The sequence below is a fragment of the Lepidochelys olivacea genome (genome assembly GCF_965140295.1).
Source record: "Lepidochelys olivacea isolate rLepOli2 genome assembly, chromosome: 17".
In the NCBI taxonomy this organism is placed as follows: Eukaryota; Metazoa; Chordata; order Testudines; family Cheloniidae; genus Lepidochelys; species Lepidochelys olivacea.
Window position 1 is genome coordinate 13636280 of NC_140427.1, and position 23239 is coordinate 13659518.

A 23239-nucleotide genomic window follows, 5' to 3' on the forward strand; every position below is an offset into this window, starting at 1 on the left:
TAGGCTTTGCACTTGCTAATTGGGTTATCTGATCCAGGGCTAGTTAGGAACAAACGAATAAAAGAACGCCATACTGGGTCAGACCAAAGGTCCATCTAGCTCAATAGCCCGTCTTTCGACAGTGGCCAATGCCAGGGAAGGTACAGAACATGGCAATCAAGCGAGCCATCCCCTGTTGTCCACTCTCTGCTTCTGGAAGTCGGAGGCTAGGGATACCCAGTTCTTGGGGTTGTGTCCCTGACCATCTTGGGTAATAGCAACTGATGGACCTATCCTCCATGAACTAATCTAATCATACTTTTGGCCTTCACAACATCCCCTCGCAATAAGTTCCACAAGTTGACTGTGCATTGTGCGAAGTACTCCTGTTTGTTTTAAACCTGCCGCCCATTAAATTTCACCTCGTTCTGGTGTTATGTGAAGAAACAAACAACACTTCCTTATTCACTTTCTGCACACCATTCATGATTTTATAGATCTCTATCATATCCCCCTTTAGTTGTTTCTCATCCAAGATGAAAAGTCTGTCTTTTTAATTTCTCCTCCATTACATACATCTTTTTTGAGATGGGGTGACCACAGAGGTGAAAATAAGCCGGTACCACCATGGTACGGCATACCAGCAAGAGCCCGTGTGCCATACTGGGGCGGATTGGCTTCCCCAGGTGGCAATTTAAGAGGCCTGGGACTCCCAGCAGTGGCTGGAGCCCCGGGCCCTTTAAATTGCTGCCAGAGCCCTGGGGAAGTGGCGGTGGGGCTCGGGCGGTGATTTAAAGGGCCCGGGGCTCCTGCCGCAGCTACTGACCGGGGCCCTTTAAATAGCCACCGGAGCGGCAGCAGGGCTCCGGGGACGATTTAAAGAGTCCGGGGCTCCGGTAGCCGCTACCGCCCCGGGTCCTTTAAATCATCCCTGGAGCCTGCAGGAGCCCTGGGGTAGCGGCAGCGGGGCTCTGATGGCTATTTAAAGGGCCTGGGGCGGTAAGGGCGGCCAGAGCCATGGGCCCTTTAAATCGCCACCGGAGCCCCACCACTGCCTCCCCAGGGCTCTGGCCACCCTTACCGCCCAGGGCCCTTTAAATAGCTGCCAGAGCCCCACCACCGCTACCCCAGGGCTCCGGGGACGATTTAGAGGACCCGGGGCGGTAGCGGCAACCGGAGCCCCAGACCCTTTAAATTGCTGCCCGAGCCCTGCTGCTGGAGCCCCGGGGGTCGCGGTGACAATTTAAAGGGCCAGGGGCTCCGCTGCGGTATCGGCGGCTGGGAGCCCCTGGCCCTTTAAATTGCTGACAGAGACCCGCTACAGCTGCTACCCCGGGGCTCCGGCAGGGGGCTCGGGTGGTGGCTTAAAGGGCCCAGGGCTCCCATGGCCGCTACCCTCCGGAGCCCTTTAAATCGCCACCCAGGCCCTGGGGTAGTGGCAGCGGGGCTCTGGCGGTGATTTAAAGGGCCAGGGGCTCCCAGCTGCCGCTACTGCAGCGGAGCCCCGGGCCCTTTAAAGCTCCGCCAGAGCCCAGGGCCCCTGGGTAGTGGTGGTAGCCGGGAGCCCCCGGGGCTCCGATGGCTATTTAAAGGGCCTGGACCTCCGCTGCGGTAGCTGGAGCCACAGGCCCTTTAAATCACCCCTGAGCCTTGGGGCTCCCAGCCGCCTCTGCAGCTGATAGCTCCGGGGTGATTTAAAGGGCCCGGGGCTCCAGCTACCGCAGCGGAGGTCCAGGCCCTTTAAATAGCCATCGGAGCCCTAGGGGCTCCCAGCTGCTGATTTAAAGGGCCCAGGGATGTAAAGCCGCCGCCTCTTCCAGTTGAGGCCCTGTCCCCTCATAAGGACTCCGGAATACCGGTAAGTCCTTTAAGTTACTTTCACCCCTGGGTGACCAAAACTGTATGCAGTATTCAAGGTGTGGACAAACCATAGATTTATATAGTGGCATTATGATATTTACTGTCTTATTCTCTCTCTTTCCTAATGGCTCCTAACATTGTTAGCCTTTTTGACTACCGCTGCACATTGAGTGGATGTTTTCAGAGAACTATCCGTAATGACGCCAAGAAAGAGATCTTTAGTGGTAACAGTTAATTTAGATCCCCTCATTTTGTATGTATAGTTGGGATTGTATTTTCCAATATGGATTTATCAACAGTGAATTTCATCTGCCATTTTGTTGCCCAGTTGCACAGTTTTGTCAGATCCCTGTGTAACTCTTTGCAGTCCGCTTTGGACTTAACTATCTTGAGTAACTTTGCATCATCTGCAAACTTTCCCCTTTTCCCAGATCTTTTATAAATAGGTTGGTCCCAGTACAGGTCCCTGGGTGACACCACCGTTTCTCTTTCTCCATTCTGAGAACGGACCATTTGTTCCTACCCTTCGTTTCCTGTCTTTTAACCTGTTCTGATCCATGAGAGGATCTTCCCTCTTATGCCCTAACGGCTTACGTTACTTAAGAGCTGTAGGTAATGGACCTTGTCAAAGGCTTTCTGGAAGTCCAAGCACACTATATCCAGCGGATCACCCTTGTCCACATTTGTGGACCCATTCAAAGAATTCTACTAGACTGGCAAAGCATGATTGGTCTTTAAAATAGCTGTGTTGTCTCCTCTCTAACAAATCATGTTCTTCTCTGTCTGATAATTCTGTTCTTTACTATAGTTGCAACCAATTAGCCTAGTAATAAATCAATTTTTTCCTCACCAAACAGCTTGACTGATTGTTGTTATTGATTTCAATACGTGTAGAATGAGCCCCTAGGTGCATCTCTTGTGTCACGGGTTTGCTGCACCGACAAACCAGGCTGTCATGGTGGATTATGGGGTTTAATACAAGAGAGGTGTGAAGAATTCTGATAAATCATGTAAAAAGAGATGGAGGTTTACCTTTGATAATGGGATAATCCAGGAGCTCCTTCAAGAAGTCTGGTGTTTGAAGCTAGAGATAAGAGTCTTCTTTACAAACTGAAACACTGGTTAAGTAATTTGGAGGAAGAGGTTACTTTTGGGACACAAAGGAGAGAGAGTGTGGAGGAAGATGAAGCAATGGAGGATAGTGACAGTAGGTAGGCAAAATTGACACAGACTGAGTCAATTTACAGAAGCAACTAAAGATCATAATGAATATGATTCAAAACAGGGGACTAAAAGGGGATGCAAAAAGGTTTTCACGGAGAACAAGATGAAGAGATAAGTACGGCGGAGTTTAAACGCACACACAAGTCTACTTCTGGGGCCTTTTGAGGTCATTTATGCATTTGTAATAGGCAGCAGGTTTAAAACTCATCCCTAATCAGTCTCATGTGGTAGCGGAGCAGAATAGAATAGATGTTCTCACCGACTTGCGGTTGGTCAAGAACTGATCGCAAAAGCCGTCTCCTCTTATTGCTGGTAACCAGAATTGCTCACGCTGGAGTTCCAGTAAGAAGCCGCTACAATATCCTCACAGCCCTTGCTTGCCCTTTTCTTGCTGCTGTTAGTTTAAATGTGGTATCCACAGTCAGACTCCAGGAGAGTTATTATTGTATTAGGCTCTCTTTTGTCCAGTCTCCGCGTCGTTACTTTATGACATTAAATTGTATGAGCCATTTATCTGCCAGCAAACCAAATCTGCGAAATGCACTGCAAATTAGCTGGCTCCATCTTTGCTACCCACTACTTCCTATTATTATACAAGGGAAATGAAGACATGCTGCAAGGGCATCAGGCCTCTGTCCACTGTTTCTAGTTAATGACATACGCTGTCCTCTATCCTGTAGCCAGTTTTGGAGTTAAATGTATTCCAGTAACACTTTCTATTCCAGTCTTATTGGTTGTGCATGAATGTGACCTACATTTCAGCACCAAAAAATATTCTGAACTGAACTCAGTCTAGCCTCACTACAGTAAATCACATATTTATGCATCTCAGAAAGCCTGGGAGCCTTACTGCTACGCTAGGATTTGGACACTTAACTCCCAACTGCATGCCGGCAGATGCCAAGAGCGCGAATCATAAAAAAAAAAAAAAAAAATCACAGAAATGTCGGACTGGAAGGGACCTTGAGATGTCATCGAGTGCAGCCCCCTGCATGGATTCAGGGCCAAGAAAACCTAGACCATCCCTAACAGGTTGGACAAACACTTGTCCTTAGAAACTTCCAAGGATGGGAATTCCACAAACTCCCTCGAAAGCCTGTTCCAGAGCTTACCTACCCCCTATAGTTAGAAAGATTTTCCAAATATCTAACCTAAAATCTCCCTTGCTGCAGGGTAAGCTCATTACTTCTTATCCTACTTTCAGAGGACATGGAAAACAACGGATCACTGCCCTTTTTATAACAGCCCTAAAAATATTTGAAGGCTGCTATCAGGTCCTCTCTCAGTCTCTCTGTTCTCAAGACGAAACATGCCCAGATTTTTTAACCTTTCCTCAGAGGTCAGGTTGTCGAAACCTTTTATCGTTTTTGTTGCTTTCCTCTGGACCATCTCCAATTTGTCTACATCTTTTTACAGGGGGCAGTACTCCTGCAGACATCTAATCAGAGCCAAGCAGAGTGGGACAATTACCTCCTGTTTCTTACATACATCACTCCTGTTAATACATCTCAGAATATTAGCCTTTTTCACAACTGCATCACATTGTTGACTCATATTTAATTTGTGATCCACTGTAACCCCCAGATCCTTCTCACCAATACTACCACCTAGCCCAGGGGTGGGCAAACTTTTTGGCCCAAGGGCCACATCGGGGTGTGTCATGAATATAAAGGGAAGGCTAACCACCTTTAAATCCCTCCTGGCCAGAGGAGAAACCCTTTCACCGGTAAAGGATTAAGAAGCTAAAGACAACCTTGCTGGCAACTGACCAAAATGACCAATGATGAAACAAGATACTTTCAAAGCTGGAGGGGGGCGGGAAACAAAGGGTTCTCTCTGTCTGTGTGATACTTTTGCCGGGACCAGAGCAGGAATGCAGGTCAGAACTCCTGTAAAGAGTCAGTAAACAATCTAGTTGGATATGCATTAGATTCGGTTTTGTTTAAATGGCTGATAAAAAGTTGTGCTGAATGGAATGTATTTTTTTGTAACTTAAGGTTTTGCCTGGAGGGATTCTCTATGTTTTGAATCCGATTACCCTGTAAGGTATTTACCATCCTGATTTTACAGAGGTGATTCTCTTACTTTTTCTTCAATTACAATTCTTCTTATAAGAACCTGATTGCTTTTTCATTGTTCTTAAGATCCAAGGGTTTGGGTCTGTGTTCACCTATGCAAATTGGTGAGGATTTGTATCAAGCCTTCCCCAGGAAAGGGGGTGTAGGGTTTGGGGGGGGGGGGGAGGGGAAGACGTTTCCAAGTGGGCTCTTTCCCAGTTATATTTGTTAGACACTTGGTGGTGGTAGCAATAAAGTCCAGGGACAAAAGGTAAAATAGTTTGTACCTTGGGGAAGTTTTAACCTAAGCTGGTAAAAATAAGCTTAGGGGGTTTTTCATGCAGGTCCCCACATCTGTACCCTAGAGTTTAGAGTGGGGAAAGAACCTTGACAGGGTGCGAAACTGTATGGAGGGCCGGGTAGGGACGTCTGTACCTCCCCAAACAGACTGGCCCTGGCCCCTGCCCCTTCCCACCCCCTGACTACTCCCCTCAGAATCCCTGACCCATCCAACACCCCCTGCTCCTTGTCCTCTGGCCACCCCCTCCCGAGAACCCCTACCCACACACCCCCCCCGGAACTCCACTCCCTCTCCAGCCCCCCGACCCCTATCCACACTCCCGCCCCCTGACAGGCCCCCGGGGACTCCGCCCTATCCAACCACCCTACACTGAACCTCCACCCCATCCAACCACCCCCGCTCCCTAACTGCCCCTTACCCGACTCCCCTGCTCCCTGCCCCCTTACCATGCAGCTCTGAGCAGCAGGAGCTCGCAGCCCCACGCGTGGTAGTGTAGCTGCGGGGGAGGGGCTGGGGGCTAGGCTCCCTGGCCGAGAGCTCAAGATCCAGGCAGGACTGTCCCGCAGGCCGGATGTGGCCCGCGTGCCACAGTTTGCCCACCTCTGGCCTTGCCAGTTATTCCTCATTTTGTAGTTGTGCATTTGAGTTTTCCTTCTCTCTCAAGTGAAGTACTTTGCACTTATCTTTCTTGACTGTCATCTTGATGAATGCAGACTAATTCTCCAATTGGTCAAGGTCCTTTAGAATTCTCAATCGGTCCTCCAAAGTACTTGCGACCTCTCCCAGCTTGGACTATGTGACACCACACCCCATCGTCTTCATAGACATTTGCTTCTATATGAATATGGCATAACTAAGATGTATTTTATCCAAGGTGGGTCACGTGAGGTATCATTGGAAAGGTTATGATTTACTGAATGCGATTATCTTATTTGTATGCATGTATCATTTCTGTATCAAATGAGGAATATTAACTATATATCAATTACCAAAGTATTTGCACCTGGGGAACACCCACCAGACTAAATACAATCAGTCTGGCCGGTTAGGCAATGAACCATGAGGGAGAACAACAGGGCTTTGAAAATACTAAGCTCCCACCTTCCTGAGATGTTGCTTTGATGCTGCAAGGTCACATGATCATGTCACCTGGTACTGGACCCCATCTTGTCCTACTAGTGTTTTTCCACTCATAGGGACCAAACTGGGAAACAAACTATTCCCACCATATGCAAATCTTATGTAAGGCAGGGAAGTGAGTCAATCAGGGCTCTTTCTTCACTGAATCCCCGCCCAGGATGACTGCTGAGAACATCTAGGGAACAAGGACTGAGGAGGGTGGAGAAGACCAGGCTGGAAAAGGTGTCTGGCCTGTGAAAGAAATGCCCTAGACAACACGTAGGGTGAGAAATTACTACTTGTAACCAGTTTCTTTAGTGTATTGAGCTTAGTTTGCATGTTTGTTTTATTTGCTCAGTAATCTGCTTTGATCTGTCTGCTATCCCTTATAAATCACTTACAATCTATCCGTTGTAGTTAATAAACTTGTTTTATTATAAAACCCAGTTTGTGAAATTCATAAAGGGGGAGGGAGGCAAAAAGCTGTGCATATCTTCCTCCACATTGACAGAGGGGGGGTGATTTTCATGAACTGACCCTTGTCAGATTTCTGTGACACACAAGACAATACAATTTTGGGTTTGTACCCCAGAAGGGGTGTGACTTGAGAACTGGGCAATCCCCTAGCTGATTCTTCCCCTGTAGAGCTGATTTCAGTGTCTGTGTCTTTCTGCAGCTGGGTGTGTCCATACCTGGGTGTGTGCTAGAGGAGGCTTGAGGGTATGACACAGCAGGACAGGGTGAGGGAGCCCAGGCTGGTGGAACAGGCGGGCCCAGTGGGACCCCAATACATCAGGTGGCACCCCGGACGCAGGGGGCAACCCGTCATAGTGTAATTGGCAAATTTTATAAGCACATTCTCTACTCCATTATCCAAGTGATTAATGAAAATCTTGAGTATTACCGGACCCTGGACTGACCCCGAAGAACTCCATTGATATACCCACCTAGTTTGACAGCGAACCATTGACGACTACTCTTTGAGTAAGGTCTTTCAACCAGTTGTGCACACACCTTATACTAGTTACAGCTAGACGACATTATAAGCAACTAGGTAAAATGTTATGTGGAACTGTATCAAAAGTCTTATTAAAAAATCAAGTTTCAGAGTAACAGCCGTGTTAGTCTGTATTCGCAAAAAGAAAAGGCGTACTTGTGGCACCTTAGAGACTAACCAATTTATTTGAGCATGAGCTTTCGTGAGCTACAGCTCACTTCATCGGATGCATGCCGTGGAAACTGCAGCAGACTTTATATACACAGAGAATATGAAAAAATACCTCCTCCCACCCCACTGTCCTGCTGGTAATAGCTTATCTAAAGTGATTATCAGGTGGGCCATTTCCAGCACAAATCCAGGACCTGGATTTGTGCTGGAAATGGCCCACCTGATAATCACTTTAGATAAGCTATTACCAGCAGGACAGTGGGGTGGGAGGAGGTATTTTTTCATATTCTCTGTGTATATAAAGTCTGCTGCAGTTTCCACGGCATGCATCCGATGAAGTGAGCTGTAGCTCACGAAAGCTCATGCTCAAATAAATTGGTTAGTCTCTAAGGTGCCACAAGTACGCCTTTTCTTTTTATTAAAAATCAAGATATAGGGCATCTACTGCTTCCCCCCACCCACTAGGCTAATACTCGGTCAAAGAAGGAAATTAGGTTGGTTTTGCATGACTTGTTCTTCAAAAATGAATGCTAGCCATTTCTTGTAAACCTATTATCCTCCTAGTGTTTACAAAATTGATTGTTTAATAATTTGTCCCAGTATCTTTCCAGATATCAGAGTTAGGATGACTGGTCTATAATTCCCCGGGTCCTCCTTTTCCTGTTTTTCAAAGATAGATACTATGTGTTTGCCCCATTCCAGGACCTTACCTGTCCTCCAGGAATTCTCAAAGATAATTGCAAATGGTTTTGAGATTGCTTCAGATAGTTCCTTAAGTACCCTAGGATGAATTTCATTAGGCTCTACCATCTAAATATTCTTTAACCTGTTATTTCCCTACTTTGTCTTCCATTCCTTTCCCCTTGTCATTCATATTTACTCTGTTGAGTATGTCACTAAAAAGGTTAATAGTGTTAAAAAACAAAAACAAAAAAGTTGTCCCCAATACTTTCCAAGACCTTGTTAGAAATGTGTGTTCTGCCATTTTACTTTTCCAACAGAGGTCTGGATAGTTAAAGTCCCCCCTTACTACCAGGTCTTGGATTTTGGCTATTTCTGTTATTAATTCATCCACCTCCTCTTCCTGATTTTTTTTTTTAAACTCCTTTTCTCTTTATCCAGAGACTCAACTGTCTGCCTCCCACCTCCTTCTGGACCTCAAAACAAGTGTATATATTTTAAATGTATAATGCATCACCACCTCCCTAAGCAAGCTATTCTCCCTATACCAATATTCTAATCATGAGGCTTCTCCCACTAGGGATGTAAAATGTTTACCCCCGGACTGGCCGGCCCCAGTGGCCCCATGCCAGCCAGCCGCTGGCCCCAGCAACCCCGTCCAGAGTGGCCCCGCCTGGCCAGATCAGCCCCAGCAGGATGTCCCTTTAATCCATTAACCATTTAAAAAAAATATTCTAAAATTGTTTAAACGGTTAAACTTTTCAATAGTATTTACATCCCTACTCCCCCCCCCCCCACACCAGTTAATACATAAGCTAAATTATGACGTAATACTTCCAGTTCTCCCTGTTTATTCCCCATAAGCCTTGCATTTGTATATAGACCTGTAAGATGTTGAGCAAATTCCTACACTGATATCCCCCTGTTGCACTTATTTTCCAGCTCTCTTTCTCCCTCCCCCGCCCGCACCGTTCCAATATCCAGCCCCCTGTTAAGGTCTCCTTTTTTAAAAAATTCATACCTAGGAATGTGCCAAGGCCATTTGAAGAAGAAATGAAGGTCACTCCTCTGTAAACAGAGGTTTTCAGGATGGACTCTGCACATTCATACTCACCACACACTTTCCCTTGAGTCTTAGTTCCAGCTTTGGATATGAGCGGGCAGTGGAAGATTTGAGGTGACTGGTGCATCATGCCCCCTTTTATAGCTGCTACCTCTGAATCTTCAGAGCAGCGACGACACGGAACATGTTAGCAGTGCCCATTGGATTGCTTTTACAAAGTTCCATTGGTTCACACTGTACAGTCAGTGCATCCAACTCCCTTTGGTTCTTTTGAAAAATCCCTGTCTCAGTAACTCACCCAAGATCACAGAGACAGAACCACTCAGAACACTTAATTACAAACCCCGCCCTTTACCAACACACCACACACTGTCCATGCTCGTACAGAAATAAATCTTTAATACAAAAGGAAGTTACAAGAATCTTTGGCCATGAACCTTCAACGCACTCCACACAGTCTGAACTACAGAGGAGAAGAGTCTCAGACACACTAATATCAATGAGGTTGTGTGAAAAGACAGAAGAGATCTGTTCTACATGACTTTTAAAATAATCAGGTAAAGTCAACTGCAGGGACCAAACTTCACTCCCTAGTTAAGGGCAACTGCAGAAAGAAAAAACGTCCCACCATTTCTCATTAACAGGAGACCCCCCCCTCATTACTATAGCACAGCTAAAAAAACAAAAACATTTACATTAAGTATTTCCGCGCTATGTTTTCCCAGTATTGCAAACTCTCACGATTTTATCATGAGGCTTGCAATATTTGGTGCTTCTCTTAAACACCCCAGCTCTCAGAGAGCTGTGATTAAGAACCTCAGCTTTCATTTAAAAAACAGCCCTCATGATTGCTTTAAACAAAACAACAACAACACCACCAAAACACAAACACCCAACAGAAGGCAAACAAAAAGCATTAAAAATTAAGTCTTTAAAAATTTGTTATTGCAACCGAACAAATTTGAGCTTTTGTGGTTCCCAATACTGATTTTCAGAACAGTCCTCAAACGGTTGAGCTATGCCTAGTTGACCTATTCTTCTGTTTAGGAACCTGGGGACCTCTTGTGGTGAAAAATGGCATTTATCATTAGTATTGGCTTATAGACACCAAAACCTCTCCTTATATGCCCTATCACCACTACAGATGGATGGAAACACAGAACAGGGTTGGTGGCGTTAAAAAAAAAAAAAAAAAAAGTGTTTGATAAGGAGATAAAAGGGGAAATGTCAGATTTTTAAAAGGTATTTTGCCATTGTTGAACTCAGCATTGCAATGGGATTTAGGCTAAGTGCCTAAATCCCTTGTGAAAAAATCAAATTTAGGCTCCTAAATGCAGAGCACAGCAACACCTAAATACGTTTAAAAATATGGGCCCTCGTGAGCAAGATACTGTCTTACTTCACAGGGCAAATTAGTAAAGCTTGTAGCTCTGTAACTCTCACTTTGGTAAAGACATGAGGCCATCATCATTTGTTTCCATACAAGGGGCAGATTGAATTACTAACGAGTGGCTTTGGCTACAGCATAGACTCTCTCTCCACGTAGACAAAGGAACCTGTACCCAGATTAAGGGTTGCATAGTAGGTGTATACAGATTAGGAGCAGTACATGCCATTGCTAGGATATTATCCTACACATTGCAGTCAGAGGCCTGCTCTGGTTGAATTGTTTGCCTTTCCTGGCTATTTAGCTTGGATCATTCTTTAAAGAAGTTCTTAGATTTTTTTTCTACCTTTTTTTTTTTATTAAAAATACCCCTCTAATTCTATATGCACCAGTAAATCACATTTACTCATCTTTTCTATACCAAGATTTAATTGAGATATTACTTTTGAAATATATTAACCAAGTGAAGCTTTATAAGAATTGGAGGGAAATTATATGCTGTAGACTAGGGTGGCCTTTAGTTGGCAAACCAATGTGTTATATTTCAGGTCTAAAGAACAAGGATACGAATAAGGCAGCGGAACAGCTCAAGATAGTCTTTGCTGAAAGAAGACCTAAGAGTTACTAAGGGACATTGCCTGAACTTTTAGCTTTGACGATATTTCCAACTTCCCAGCCAACCTGCTATACTAGTTTAGTTCAGAAGGACCAAAGCTCAGGAACACATGAGAACAAAAGGACTCTAGCAGTTTAAAAAGGGTGTCCTTCAAGAGTAGAACTAAGAGGAAGGCACCATTGGAGTATCTGAAGAAGTTAGGCCTGCCTAGGCTGCCATCAGGCAATGGTAAGCCAGTCGGCAAGATAGAGAGGATATTAGAACAATCTACACCCATGGCTAACGGGTTTATTTCTATTGTGAAAACGATAGACACACCCCTTCGTTGTAAGATGGCTGGTTTATCACTGGATAGCAATGATCACAGACACCCACAGAGAAAAAATGTCTATGGTGTCTATGCTCAGTGACACCTGCTGGGTAGCACAGTTGATAGACTGGGACCTGGGCCACAGCACCCTTCACAAGTGGGAGATCTGTTGCATTCCACCCAGGAGAAGCAAAGGCATGAGGCCTGACCCCTGAGGGTTGCACTGAGAGAGACCAGGAAGGGGACAGAGGTGCAGCTAGCCCTGTAACCATGACAGTCATTTTCATCCTGGTTACGAGTCATATATATATTTGTGGCATTGACCTGGAGGCTGGAACCAAAACCAAAACCTTACATCTGAAACTCCTCCGTCCCACCCCACAAACTCTGGAGCAGCATGGATCTGGAACTAAGCCTCACAGCCAGGCCCAGTCCTGCAAGGTAATGAAAATCCTCAGCCCCCATGAGTTAATGCTCAGTGCTGGCTGGAGTTCCTAGGCAATATTGCAACACGAGTAATATGGCTAGTAATTTTTCCAGGTTCTCTCTCTGGACTTTCTAAAATACTATTACTCTAACTGCAATAGGATGGAAGTAGCCCTGCATATCACAAGCAGGAAACTGACATCAGCCCATGCATGATGAAATAGAGGTGCACATTCCTACACATAAAACTTACGTATGCATACAGTTGGCTTGTTCACATAGTTGTGTGTTAACCTCTTAAGTGAGTCCTTGTAATATGCACCCTGTGCAGCACATAAAATAAGTGGTAGAAATAAAAGGACAAGTCCCATACACAAGAAACTTGGGTTTGATTCTGCTCCTACAGCAGTCTTTCTATTGCAGAAACTTCTTCAAAAAGAAAGCCATTAGCCTATTCTTTAGAATCTGTTTTTTCATTCAGAGCAAACTCATCTCTCCTCAAAGCAATTTTTTTAAACCCAAGAAAGAGATTTGTGTTTACAGCTACAATTAAACACTGATCACTATCTAACAAGCTCTCTTTGTTGGGAAGTCAGACAATGCATCACTCCTGTTTAAAATATCACGCTTATCTACCTATCCTTTCTGTCGATGGCTGCTTAAATTTCTTCTCTTTGGCTATTAACGTTACCTCTGTATAGAACGTCTTCAGAAGAGTCCTTTTGCAGTGAGTTGTTACAAGCACTTCTCTTCTTGATGATTTTTGTACCGTTACACAAGTTTAGAAAGCAAGATAGTTAAGGTGATGTAACTGCCTAATGTGGATAAACTTCTACTAGTATAAAAGTGGTCATATTGGTATTGCTTACTCTGTTGAGGGAAGAAATAGACTGGATGCCTCCAAAGAGTGAAACAGTTAGGCAACTGGTGGATTTTTAAGACCGCTGCCCATGGTACTGACTGATATGGTCTCATACTTCCCTTGTGCTGTTGTCTCTGGTCTTGTACTGGGTTGGGGTAGGGACAGCCTTTTTGTCTTGTGTTGTACAGTGCCCAGCACAATGGGGTTCTGGTCCAGGACTGGCAGTCCTGGAAGCTACCACAATGCAAATAATAAAATACCAGTAAACTGTATCCACTCTAGGTGGTCGTACCACTTTACATTTGTTTCTATAGAATTCCAAAAAACTGTACGTAAACAAACCCTAAGGAAGGAAGCTGTCCAGGAGCACCGCCACAGTCCGTCTAAGCAGTGTATAATATACAGTGTCCATTGTAATGGCCCCATGGGAGTGGGGTAGGCATATGGGAGCATCGTTACCTCACACAAATAGCACTTAGAGCATCAAGATTAGATTCAGAGCTTAAACCCCTCAACATTTGGGCCTCTTTCAATAAGGTTGAGGTTCTACAACTTGTCCGCTCTTCCAGTGTCACCTCATTAACTTTCACAGAGTTGAATAGGCAATATTCCTCAGGTCCAATATTTATCAAGTCACAAACAGAAATGCTGATCCACAAAGGGCTGAATTCATTCTAAGATACTGAATTGGGGGGAGGGATAGCTCAGGGGTTTGAGCATTGGCCTGCTAAACCCAGGGTTGTGAGTTCAATCCTTGAGGGGGGCCATTTAGGGATCTGGAGCAAAAATTGGGGATTGGTCCTGCTTTGAGCAGGAGGTTGGACTAGATGACCTCCTGAGGTCCCTTCCAACCCTGAGATTCTAGGATTCTAACTCCTCACAAGAAATGTCTGGTTTAGCTTCCTGTCCCTGTGGTGGATTTCATCGCTTCTCAGGCCAACAGTGTCAAAGACTTATTACTGTACTACATGCTGTTTACTATTACCCTCCCGTGCAGCATTGTGCGCTCACAGCCTTTGGGGAGAAGAAGAAAGACATGCAGAGACTGACAGCGGCCAGTACAAACACAGCAGCCCCAAACACGCTCAGAGACTGCCCCCCACCCCAGACTTGTGACCATTGACCAATGTGAACACACCCAGACAAGACACAGAGGGGTGATAGAAAAAAATCGCCCTACACCTACCTCAGCCTCCCCCCGCCCTCCCCATGAACACAGCCTCCCCATGCAGGCACCAGCCCCCTAACACAGCCACTGTCCTCCCTCCACCCACAGACATGCATGAATATACCTCCCCCCATACGAACAGAGCCTTCGCCCTATAGGACAAGCATGCAGAAACTGCCCATTTGCAAACACAGCTACCCCCACCACAGACATCAGCCCCCCCCCCCCCCCATGAACAGAGTCCCCTCAGACACCAGCCCCCTGAACACAGCCACAGGCCCCCAACCGTGCAGATACCATCCCCGCCTCAAACATAGCCTCAGCACCCCCCGCCCCAACAGATGCACGTGCAGACACCAGCCCCTCCCATCCCCATGAACACAGGCAGCGCCCCACAGTGGACATACAGAAATCAGCCCCACCAGGAACACAGCCACCCCGTCAGAAACACACATGTGCAGACCCCAGCTTCCCCATCCTCCCCTCCATGGCTTAAACGTCAGCCCCCGCAATGAAGACAACCACACCCCCTATGGACACAGACTTCCCCCATAAACACAGCCACCCCACCCACGGATGTGTGCACAAACAGCCCCCCATGAGGACACGCCCAAAATGTCATTCCCCCCCCGCCTTGAATGCGCATATAGGTACTACTCCCCTCCAGACACATGTGCAGACCCCAGCCAACCATAAACACAGCCACTGGCCCCCCACGGATGCTTCACACAGACACCAGTTCCCCCCATCCCACCATAAACACAACTGCTTCCCCAGCTGTAAGCAGAGAGCAGCCGCCCCATCCAGCACGTGAACACAGCCAGCCCTTCCCCCACTCCCACCCCCGGACCACATTTTTCCACACAAACCCTCCACTGATTTCAGGTGCGCCCCCCACCCACAGACTTATGAACACAGCTGACACCACCCTTCTTCCCAATGCACATACACCTTCCCACCCTCCCATATACAAAGCTGCACCCCCACTCATACGCAGAGGGGAGGGAAATTCGGATTTTTGCTCAGCTCTTTATGCTAGTGTCTCCAATCCTACTCTGAGCAGTCACTCAGGAAACTACCCAGTAGAAAATACTCCCAGTATAGCCTTGTGTCATGTCTCCTTTAGCATAGTGAGGGCAAGAACGGTATCCCTAGTCTGTCTGCCAGAAGCTGAGACTGGGCAACATGGGATGGATCACTTGATGATGACCCATTCTGTTCATTCCCTCTGAAGCACCTGGCACTGGCCACTGTCAGGAGACAGGATATTGAGCTAGATGGACTTTTGGTCTGACCCAGCATGGCCCTTCTTATGTTCTTACCTCTAGTGGGTAAAGAACAAGCCTGGGACTCAGGAATGGAGTGAAGGGATTCCCAGCTCTGCCCCAGACCAGACAGGCTATGCAACCTCTGGCAAGTCACATGAGGACCAATTTTTATGGGTACTGAGTGCCAGCCGTTCCCATTGGCTTTAGTTGGGAGGTGAGAGTGCTCAGCATTCCTGGAAAAAAAAAATCTAGATCTTAGGAAAACTTGATTATGGAGAAGCTGCCTGTCAAACAGGTGTAATAATAAATATTTAAATTGCATCACAGGGCTAGAGCAAGATTGATTAATGATTAAAACACTGTGAAAGGTCAACTTCCATTTTACTTCTTGAAGATTTTACATTGCTTTAACAAGACAGAAACAAACGTAAGATTTGTCACCAGAGCAATCTCCGATCATTAGTTTTATCGGATATGCTGATGCGAAGCTCTTGGTCCCCTCAGAAGGCAGCCAAAATAAATATTAAGAAATCGCTATAGTGGCACAGTTGCACCAAGTGTAGACCTGCCCTAGGCATCATCTGCAATTTCTCTCCCCCCGCATCCGCAGCCTCTTCATTTGAATAAAAGCTCATTTGAACGTGAATTCAGGTAGGCTTGCAGCAAGTTTTCATGGTGTGAACTGCATCTTAATAGAGAAATGCGCTCAAGACTTCTCTCCTCCCATTTTCTGATCCCATGGATCACCTCTCTTGCAATCAAATGCTATCCTCATGTTACAGCAAATAAAAAGGAAGTTAATATTAGAAAAGCATTTGCTGTCGTTTTAGCTGCGTTCATGCAATTTAGCTGTTGCAGTCCCCCAACTGTGCTGTGACAACACATCTGCCATTACCACGCCTCATTCCTCTTGCTTTTCAATAATCCAGAACCAGCGTGTACTTATATTACTCAAAACAAGTCAACCTCTCTCTCCAGAGGCTTCTGCTACTTTTACAAAGAGGCAATAACACCTCAGAGAGACAAGGTGGGTGAGGTACTATGTTTTATTGGACCAACTTCTGTTGGTGAAAGAGACAAGCTTTCGAGCTTACACAGAGCTCTTCTTTAGGTCTGGGAAATGTACTCAGAGTGTCACAGCTAAACAGAAGGTGGAACATATTGCTCAGCAGAAGTTAACATACATCATAAGACACTGTTCAAGGGGATGTGGCCTGTGTTAACACCTCTGCAGTCATAGGTCAAAAGAAGGGGGTTAGTGGATTACAGACAAAAGGTTGTAAATCCAGTGTTTTTATTAAGACCTTGATTTTTAGTGTCTAGCAAAGTTATGAATTTAAGCTCCCAGGCTCATGTATTGATGGTGTTGGGCAGGTTTTCTTTGAGGAAGAAGACTGGGAAGTCAGATATGGAGTGATCTCTCTGTGAAAAGTGTTTGCCCACAGGGGATATGGTGTTTTTTGCTTTTAGAATTTTTCTGTGCGAGTTCATTTGAGAGTGTAGCAATTGTCTGGTTTCACTCGCCTAGTTGTTACTGGGGCATATAGTGCACTGGATGAGGTACACCACTGGTTGTGATAAGCATGGGTAGAACTCCTGGATCTTGAAAGGTGTATTGTGGGGTGATTGATCACCATAGCAGTGGAGATATATCTGCAGGGTTTGCACCGGTTACGGCAAGTCTGGTGCCACTTTGAATTGGAGGGTCCTGGTCTGTAGAGCTTACTTCTGACAAAGAATTTGTCTAGATTGGGGATTGTTTGAAGGCCAGAAGAGGGGGGTTCAGGAAAGATTTCTTTCAGGATAGAGCCCCCCCATCAAGTATGCGTTGTAATTGTTTGAGGATACCCCCTATGGGGTTTTGCCATATCATTTGGCATTATGAAGTGCTCCCTAGGTTAGGATGAAGATCATTCCTGGATTAAAAATAGACAGCTCTCCAAGACTTTGCATCGCCGTTGTTCTGCCACAATAACGGGACTTTCATTCACTAACATTAGTGGGCATGAGATGGTGATGCCACAGAGAAGCCACATTCAAGAAATCCAATTAAAGAGCTAGACATTTAAAAAACAAACAAACTTCAAAATACGTTTGGCTGTGCAACGAGCAACATCTGCGACTGCAAAATGGCAGCTGTGCCTCACTTGGGTGCTGTTATGGCAGAAACTGGATAAGAACAACTGGTGTGATGAGAGGGCAGCAGCATTACACAGGTGATGTGTGCTCTCTCTCTCTCTCTCTCTCACACACACACACACACACCCACCCACCCCCCCATTACCATCTCAATCCAACACCAAGCTGACAGGGCAGCATGCCTGCAAGCAATATCCAGCTATGTGAGACAAAGCAAAGCATTAACCTGTTCTGCATGTAGGGCATGAGAGAGAGAGAGAAGGGCAGTTTTCAGAGAAAAGTGTAGTCACAAGACTAAGAGCAGTTCCTGAATTAATGGGGAAAGGGCGGGGGGGTAAATCACAGTCTAATGCTCTCAGAATGTGACTGACACACACTTCTGGCTCTGAATGGACTAGGAGGCAGATCACCTCAGGGACTTAACCAAGATCCCAGGGATATTCATTACTAAACACAGATTCTGCGTTTTTATTGCCACTGTAATTATACCACCACCCAGCTCTTATGTGGCACTCTTCTTCAGTAAGTCTCAAAGTACTTCACAAATGGAGGTCAGTATTTTTTTTTAAACAGATACACAGATGGGAAACCGAGGCAGGGAGTTGACATGACTTACCCAAGGGCTGCCTGAGTCCCCGTCCAGTGCTCTAATCACTAGGCACTCTGCCTCCTTTTGTAAGAGGTATGAAACAGCGAAATCCCTAGAAGACAAGAAACAGAGGAAACAATGCAGACTGACCCAGAGGAAGTAGTAGCCTAAATTCCCACCCACCCTCACAAAACCCTTTCTTGTGAGCATCACAGCAGGGTTACTAATAAAAGCCCCTCTCTGGCACTGAAACGGACACATGTGGCAAGCTCCATTGGCTTTACTGGAGTTCCATTCAGGGCCCATCCACACACAGCTTCTTGCTAGATCCCGTCCAGAGGGTTACTTGTCATTGCCATAAGGAATGAGCACAGATTGGAGGCATGCTCTGACGATAAGGAAGCGCTGAACCAAGCATGGTTAATAACTGAGCAGAAACTTGGCGCTAGAGACCAATGCCACTTTTGGGAATGTCTGTCAGAATTAAAAAACAACAACAACAACAAAAAAGAGACTCCATAGGATGAAGGTTTGAGAAAGCTGGAACAGTGGCTGGCTGGCCTGCCCATTTCATACACCCTGTCACTCAAACAACACTTGAGTGCCCTCCGAGAGATATGAGACTAATTGTAGTGAAAGCTTCAAGTTAGCTTCATGTTTGCAGCCAGACAGAAAGCGTCTGAGTGGGTAATTACCCAGCCAATGCTTAGGATTGTCAGCTTTTACAGAAAGAAGTCAGCTAGGCTTTTAATTCTTTTTTTTTTGGGGGTGGTGGTGTGGGAGGTTAGACACAATCACGTTTCACAAGTGCAGACAATTCCTTTGCTGGTTCTGTAAGGAACCTAGAATTGCACCCGCTGGCAAAGAGCAAACAAAAACAAACAAAAAAAAGCCACTGATTAGATACAAATGACAGCTTCTTCTGGACCAGTGTTCCTCAACCTTTTCAGGTTGGCAACCTTTTATTGGAGATCATTTTTCATGACCCACTTAGGTTTACTTTAAAAAAGAGTAAAAAATTACTACAATGCTAAGCCTATATACTTTGCATGTGTGTGTTGAGAGACTAGCAGAACACTTGACCATGAAGGATAACGGTGTGAGGAGAGTGGGGCAGTGAGATTTTCTTTGCTTTAGAGCATAATAAAGTTTTAGAAACTTTGCAATCCTCCCAATTGCTTTTTCTGAATCCCAGGATTGTAACCCAGGGTTGGGAAACCCCAGCTCTAGCGTATAGACATCAATCCAACTTTGAGAGGAGCTGTACCATGGCCAACATTTCCTTCCCCCACCCCAAAAAGAAAAGAATCGGTGTGTTCGGAGAGGGTGAACGATTGTGTTTGTTTTTAATAAAACAGAAAAACTGCACCGTATGGTGCCCTACTAGAAAGCTCAAAATATAAGACATTTTGCCTCCTGGTTTCCTAATGCATTTAGCAAACACGATGTACTCAACGAGCAACGTGCATTGCTCTCACATTTTGAGTGGAGCCAAGATTTACCTGGTGGTTGCCTTTTGTTCAAGACCTTCTTCTTATCAGAACCTGAATCTGTTCAGCTGGGAAAAAAAACACTTCCTCACTTCTTGTACTTCAGGTTTGTTGTTTCACAGGGTTTGGGGGGAGGGGCGGGGGAAAGAGGAGAATCCCCAAACTCCTCTCAGGTAATGCACCCCCCCGAATACCACAGCATCTGAGCACCTCAATCTTTAACGTATCGATCCATACTAGCACTAGTGAGGTAAGGCAGTGCTTTTATCCCCATTTTACACATGGACAAAGAGAGGCTAAGTGACTTGCCCAAGGCCATGCAGAAAGCCTGTGGCAGAGCAGAAACTGAACCTGGGTCTCCCTAGTCCCACGCTAGTGATCAAACCCACTGTGTGGGCACATACACAGTCTCTGGCCAAATTCTGAATGCCCTGTTTAATATGGCTAAAACATTAAACAGGATTTTCAAAGCAGCTCAGTTTCTGCCCAGACTCTGGATCTGCAGGGCTCCTTAGGAGAATTCACAGATGCTGACTTCTTCTCAGCCAGACTATTTTATTTTTTTACTTTGAGGCCCATCTGTGATGATTTGATTTTTGGCCACACGGTGGCACTATGAAAATGGCCTTGAGTCAACTACTGAATTTCACAAAGCAAATTCCAAGAACCATTCCCTTTCCCACACAAACAATGCCAGGAGCTACACAACCCAAAGGCTACTTCAGACAATGGGTTGTGATAGAGCAACACTTCTTCACAAGCAGAACTATTCAAGCCAAACAACTAGAAAAACAAACAGCTAAACTGGCACAAAAAGTTAATTTCTCTCTACCCACAGGTGTATGGAGATATAGGGACACCACTAGCCTCTCTCAGGGGTCTCAAAGTCTCATGGCCACTGATTCAAACAATTGCCTATGGCACAGTCAAGGCCCTGACAAGGAAGAGACTCAGACATACACACTTGAACTGTTAACAGGAAGCATGAAAAAGCAAAGGATAAATTGCACTGAGGATGTTATCAGCAGTTCAGATTGAAGGAGCCAACCAATCTCACATTAGCATACCGTTAATAGTTCTTAAGCTCCTACCTGCTGCCAACAATGCTGGGTCACAGCTGGGAGGAGGATCACTGCATGTTTAGAGGGGTGCTCAGGTAGAAGGCACATCTAAATGGAATCCTTTCTACTCGTCTCTGGTGAGCATCGCATGAAGAATCCCACACAGGGCAGAGTCTGGGGTACATAGCTGGAGAGAAGTTTCCCAGGAAGTCCAGGCTGAACTACTCGCTCTGAGACTTCAGGACTTGCACAGCCAAAGAAACCAAACCACAATGCTACTTCTAGCCACATTTTCTTCCTGCAGCAGGAATCCTTACACAGTACCATAAACAATATTCATCTCTAGAGCACCCTGTCCTGATCTCCAACAAGCAGAATGTCCCTTCTCTGCCTTGACTGAGCTGAGCTGCTCTTCAAGGTTCTGAGCCTAAGGAGGCTCAGCTGCCCTTGATTACTGCCAGCTGGCAGTCATCTCCCTGAGCTGACTGTGCAAGCAACCCTCCTCCCCCACTGCTGGGATTCAAACAAAACAAAACCCACATCTCTGTCTGGCTTGGTGAGGATTCCCTGCAGGGTCAGAGGGGGTGGGAGTAACAGAGCACACAGCCCCCTCTAAAGGTCACTGAAAGAACTGCGGAACCTGAACTCACGACCGCTTTTGGAAAAGGTCAAAGAATAGGTTCTGCATTCTGCTCAACGCTTCTCTGTTAGTAAAACAGGTTCTAAGGTCCAGTGCCGTGTGTGAAACCTTTTAGTGAATGCACAGTTATGATCTTGCTGCCTTTGCATGCATAGTCCCTGCACCATCACTGATAGCGTATGATTATTTATTGGGGGTCCCTTTGGGACAACGCTAGAAGTTGCCATAAAACCAGAATAGATTCTAAATTCTAGTCTGAAGTGATTTACTTAGGGCTTGAAATTCATGCCCTTGGAATTAGCATGGATTTAAAGCAATGCTGTGCATACAATTCCCAGAGCAGTTCAGAGCTGAGCAATAAAGCTGCAGTTTAGAGGTTATTTGCTCAGGTCAAAGGCAGTCCAGAATGGCAGTGAATTTATTAGTACTTATTAGTGGTACTTATTTGATTATTAATACTTATTATTTGAACTGCAGTAGCATTCAGAGGCCTCAGTCAGCACTGGGGGGCTCCAGTGCACAAGCTGCTGTGCAAATGCGCAGAAAGACCCAGCACCTGCCCGGAAGAGTTTGTAATCTAAGGCCCAATCCTGCAACATGATGCATGCAAGCAGACTTCTGCACCCTCACAGAGCCCCAGAGGGCTGCACATATCTTCCCACATGGGGCAGCTTTCAGAATCGGGGCCAGAATTGCTGAAGGGTTCAATAAGTGAATGTGAGAAATTAAAGGAGCAAAGTGGGCGGGAGGAGGGTGAAGATGAATGGGGGGTTTCCATAGCTTGGTTGTTGGACAAGCACCAGCAGGTAGATCCAGATGGCATGTGCTGTGGGGGAGAAATTCAAGTGCAGAGAGGGCATCATGCCCCTGGGCTGGGAGGGAACACAGAACAGTCTCCAAGGGCAGTAAGGAAGAGGGACACAATTGCTCCCTAGTGTATAGGAGAGCAGGAGGGCAGCACCACCAACAGAATGGATCTTCTCAGACTGAATCATGGCTTGCCAATTGCCCTGCCTGGGCACTGGACCCTTCCATCCCTGCTTTCTCCACTGCGGGTGAGAGACCCACCTCCTCTGCAGCTTCCCTCATCTGGACTAGCCTCCCTTTATGTCCTCACTTCATTTCCAACATCTCATCTCTCCATCCCTGCAACCGGATTAGGCTCTAATTTAAACAGAGTGGGGGAATTCAGGTTGTTCTCAAACATGCTTGATGGCACAGTTTTATGGGCAGCCTCGTGGGGGTAAGTTTCCCCCTGCCATCTAAAGAAAAAAATATTTAAAGCTATCTAGCTGCCCTTCCTGAGACACTCATCCCATCATTAAATCATTAGGAGCTTTTAGATCCAGAGTTCAATCCCCTGCAGATGTCAACTCCGCCACAGCTGTTGTTGCAATGTCATTAGCTGACGGTTGCCCAGCAAGTCAGTAGCAGAGCCAGGAATAGAAACCAGATGTTCTGACACTCATCCACCCCCATGCTCTAACCACTAGACAACACTCTCTGCAAGAGTTGGACCAATGTAATCCAGAAGTCCTGACTCATAGCAACCCTCACACACCCAGAGCCAGAATTAAAATCCAGGAGATCTGGCGCCTAGCGCCCATGCTCTAACCCAGGGGTGGCCAACCTGCGCCTGAGAAGGAGCCAAAATTTACCTGTGTACTTTGCCAAAGAGCCCCAGCAATGTGTCAGCAGCCCCCCATCACTCCCCACTTGCCTGCCAGCAGCCCTGCTGATCAGCGCCTGAGGAGCGAGGGCGTGGCAGGCTCAGGAAGGGGGCAGGAAGGAGTAGGGGTCTTGGGGGAAAGGGTGGAGTGGGAGCAGGGCC

At 46.1% G+C, this 23239-nt stretch overlaps 1 long non-coding RNA gene across 2 annotated transcripts in view; it reads right to left on the bottom strand.

Annotated features, from left to right (window-relative positions):
- LOC311532354 overlaps window positions 1–21145 on the bottom strand; it is a 103487-nt gene extending 82342 nt beyond the window's left edge. For both annotated transcript variants that reach the window (XR_014714366.1, XR_014714367.1), the window contains exons 1-2: window positions 20799–21145; window positions 18245–18329 (exon numbers count right to left, since the gene is read on the bottom strand). This is a non-coding gene — a long non-coding RNA (uncharacterized lncRNA). The remainder of the gene's footprint in view (window positions 1–18244; window positions 18330–20798) is intronic.
- Window positions 21146–23239: the final 2094 nt, after the last annotated feature.